The sequence below is a fragment of the Solanum pennellii genome, chromosome 5, assembly GCF_001406875.1.
Source record: "Solanum pennellii chromosome 5, SPENNV200".
NCBI lineage: Eukaryota > Viridiplantae > Streptophyta > Magnoliopsida > Solanales > Solanaceae > Solanum > Solanum pennellii.
Genome location: NC_028641.1, coordinates 4,796,100 through 4,801,000, shown reverse-complemented (window position 1 = coordinate 4,801,000; position 4,901 = coordinate 4,796,100).

Here is a 4,901-nt window from a genome sequence, read left to right as displayed (position 1 = left end):
GGGGGTATTAGGGTTTTCGGAAGAGGGAGGGCGGGATTACGAATTTCTTGACCCACTTTGGATTCGAATTTGAAATTCGAAACCTTTCCCTTGAAGGAGCAACACCCTTTTCCTGCAAATTCGACTCCATTCCGAAAGAGGAAGGAATGAGAGACGGTCGAGATCAGTTCAATCGTCCTAGTTAGGCGACGTGGCATCATCTCTCGTCTCAAGGACGAGCACGCAAGCCTGCTCTCGCTGAAAAGCACTGCACAAGCGGACCGAGGCAGAGGGGGAGACTTCGAGGAGGGAGAAGTCGCATGGGAGGGAGAGAGCGTGGGGAAGACGCGGGTGAGAGAGGGGATTTGCTGTGTTTTGTCGTGTCTGGGAGCTTCTGCGCGTAGGGGTTTCTGTTTTGCTGGCTTCGCGCGAGGGAGGGAGTTTGGGAGAGAGGGAGAGGACGCGAGGGGGAGAGAGCGTGGGTTTCTGGGCGATTTCCAATTTGGGTGTCTGTCGCGTCTTCTTCTTTTTCCTGGGATTTCTGTTTCTTCCTGGGAATAGCGTGAGTGAGGGGAAGAAGAAAGGGGGAAAGGAGGTCTGGGTCGGGTCGGAGCGGGTTCTGGTTCGGGTGGAAAATTGAGGGATTTGGGCTTGGGAATTGTTGGGTATTTAGGTGTGGGCTGAGGGGAAGTGGATTGGGCTGGGGGAAGGGATTTGGGCCGCTGGGTCGGAGGAATTGGGTTTCTGAAGCAATTGGGTCGAAGGGTGATGGAAATAAAGAAGATTGGGCCTACGAATTGGGTTGGAAAGTTGATTTGGGGTTGAGGAAGGATGGGCTGAAGTTGGAGTGGATTGTTTAAAAAAAATGTTTGGGCCTAGGAAATAAAATAAAAGGATTGGAGATTGAGTTAATTAAAATGATGAATTTGTATCGACTAATTAACGAGCCTCTTTATTTAGTAGTTTAATTATTAAAATCGTAAAAGGTGATTCAAAGGTATAATCGTAATTTAATTTAACTAGTTTGATAAAACATTTGAATGTATATTTTGATTGTTTTTGAATAATCATAAGATGTACAAACTATATACATAATTATGTACTATATATATACTATCTAAAGTTATGATAAGTAGCATAGAATCCACGTATTATATACATATATATATATATATATATATTTATTTTTATTTTTATTTTAATTTTCGCAAGATTTATAAAACTAATTAGTTTAAACAATTTGAAAATCTCACGAAGCTCGATAATTAATTTATACCGACGTGGGTCAAAAATTGGGTGTCAACAGTAGCTATGAAACGACTAAATACATTCCAAGTTTTTACTCACTCAAGACTGTCATGGGGGAAAGTTTTCAAATCTCAAATGCTTATTCGAACGCTGAGATAGTTTTAGATACTTCCTCCAGGATATCATGTTTTGCTTCTACGTTTCTAGTATAATTTAGCTTAAGCCTGACAACTCTTACTGTTTTATGGATGCTTTTTGAGTTTTAGTAGTACAACTCTACATGCATAAGCATACCTCGTCCATTTTGTAAAGTCTCCAAAGCTGATGTTGGCCTATCAGTCAGGCCGGCCTTGTTTGGGTTAAACGGTACATGAACTTTTGGGTAACGTTAATTAGTAGTGACGTTTTGATCATGTCTTGAGCTTTGAAGTAGTGCTTTTCTTGGACGCTATGCTTTGATATATAAAGGAAAAACAGTACGAGAGGTAACTTCTGTAATCTCTACCAGACTCTCGATACTTGTTTCTTGCTATGAAATGCTTATCTGAGTTACCTTTGGGTTTCTTGTCAAAATCTGAATATTTTTCGTTGCCATAATTGTCTTAAAGAAGAAGCAGGACGAGAGGTGATACTTGTTTCTTCCTTTTGGTTGGTGTTCTTTATTCTACTTCTTTTATCGAATTCAGCTATATTTGTGAAAGGTTAGAAAACTTTAGTCATCTTCATATCCTGTTTTTGCTGTCTTATATTTTCTTATAATCGTGATTTGAATTCTTTTTTTCTCGAGGGTGTATCAGAAACAACCTCTTTATCCCACAACGATAAAGATAAGGTTTACGTACATCATACTCTCCTCGGATCCTATTTGTGGGATTGCACTGGATATGTTGTTATCCAAGGTCGTTGTTGTCTTGTCATCTGAATACAGAGATCATTTAGTGTTTATTACATTCTAGTAATCTTCCAATTAGCAAGTAATTTAAAACTTAAGAAGATAAAGTGATTACAACTATTAAAACGCACAATAAAGTCCTCATATATATTAAAGACTTTTAAATAAATTAAAATGTTACTTACTATACATTAACGTTACATCCTAATCAAATTTCAAATCCTCTCAATTCCAAATACAATTGTAACCAACTTATATATTCGTAAGAAAAATGACTTATATTTATGAATACACACTTATTTTCTTGTGCATAACCATTGAGGTTTCTCCGAGCGTCTCAAAATTACCTGGAGGAGGAGAACTTTTGTCAGGTTCAGGAGATGATCTTAATTAAAAGTTTGTCTTTTACTAATCCTGTTATAATACACGTCTAATCTCTGAAAGATTATTTTTTTAAGCATAATAGATAAGAGATTAACTACTATCTATTAATAGTGGACAACAAAGTTACACCGTCAATTCATTTTTAGAAATACTTATTTCTCTTAATTTAATTATTACATTTTCACATTTAAAGATTAATGATTTTTCAACTTCTCTTTTTCTTTTCATTTTTAAAACATGTTCTACATAATTAAATTTTTTTGAAATAATGTTCAAATATTTTTTATACTATCAACTTTTGAGTATTAATTACTTAAATAAATTGAAATATATATGATGATATATGGATCAATGTTTGTTTTCAATTAATTTTTTGTATTGTTGATTGAATGAACAAAGACATCCTACTTGTGTTATGTCACATAGAACGCGAGTGTCTACATATTCACATGCAAAGTTGGAAGGTACAGATATCTGCTAAAACCAAGTTAAATGACGTGTTTATGTATTATGCAATTATTATTATTATTATTATACTAAATTTGTAATAGGATTATAAATAGCAGGGGAAGCTCTTTTGTACTTCATAAGCAAAACAAACCATTAACATAATGAAAATTATGGTATATAGTACCATCAAACTCCTCAATAACAATGAGTATTTTTATGTTTCGTCTGTTGATCTATGGTGTAAAAGTTATTTTCATCTCTTGAACGTCCAAGTATTTTCATTTTATGAGGACGAAATATAGAGTGACTTTCATGAATATTTATAAAAAATGGATCAGATACAAGTGAATTATAAAATTTAGAAAGACACTTAAAATGCATTAAAGAATCAACGGAAAGCCTAGAAAATATATCAAAAGATAATCTCTTCAGGAAAGGCTAATTAGTCTTCATTAATGTAAGACAAAAATATTATTGAATACTTTAAATACGAGATTTTCTTATTTACTTTCCGTAGTTTAATTATAAATAGCTTGACTTGAAACTTAGTTATTAAAGATCTCAAATTCTGTTCCACGAACATTCTAGAATAAATTATCTTCATACTTGAAATTGTGAAAATAAATAAATAGTGTTACACCTGTAGCATGGTTTGTCATGGCTAGTGCCAAACCGTTAAATTACTTAATCCAAGCAATATTTTTGGTATAATATATAATTAATCATTTATATTTTTGCTACAATTATTTAATTAACCTTTAAGATGATTATTTTTCAAATTCCATGTGTGTGATTATATTGAGTATATAATTATTGTTAGATTATTCATCGAAGATACTGAGATCTTCACCGATCATGAACACAAAAAGCATGACACTCTTTTATATGAAAATCATATTTTGAAAAATATTGCACAACCAATGCCATATACTTATTATTTCTGAGTGAGGAAAAAGTTCTCTAAGCTCATGCAAAGCCAATTAGGTCTAGCTAGAATATTTTGGTCCATAGTTTTTTTTTATTAAATGAGCAACAAAGTAGAAAATAAAAATCATTAAATTTAAAAACAAGAATTAAAGACCATCCTAAAATAAAAGGGTTTCTACATAACTACATGTATCACAAATCAAAGCAGATTCGGAATTGTCTTTCAAGGCATAACTTGTATCAATGCGCTTCATATTCGCCGGAGTTTGCTCCCAGAAATATAGTCATCCCTATCCCCTCACGTCAATCCCACGAGCCTCTTATCCATTCTCATTGAACGACGGCGGGGGAGCAAATCCAACTAGAAAAACTCACATTAGGCTTACGGATAATCAGGCTCGAACTAATAACTTCCACCACGTCAAGATGACACTCTACCGCTGAGTTATATCTCTTTCCCACCCCATCGAGAAATAGAACTGACTAATGCTGAGCCAAAGGGTCGAGAAACTCAACCCACTATTCTTGAACAACTTGGAGCCGGACCTTCTTTTCACACTATTACGAATATAAAAATAGTGATCAAAATCAAATTCAATTGTCAACTGCCCTTATCGAAAATATGATTGACTAACGATTCTTTTCATCAAAAGCCCCACACTTCAATTTCTCTCCAATTATTCTTATTCAAAGCATAGAAGAATATCCAATTTGGCTTGATCCAGTATTTCATCAATACAATTTCACCATTAAGAGTATATATCTCTACATACACAATTCTTCATCAAATAACAAAAATATAATTTTTTAAATATCCTTCCCTATGGATATTACTATAAATATATTTCTTTATACATCGATATAGAAAGAAATAATAATTTATAACTGTAGTACTTTTTATATAATTTTTGTATATTTAAGTTCATGGAAAACAAAATAGGTCAAACGGATAAAGATACTGTAAATCCATAAATTTTTATTAAATACGCGACAGAACCAAAAAATAGAATCAAATATATCC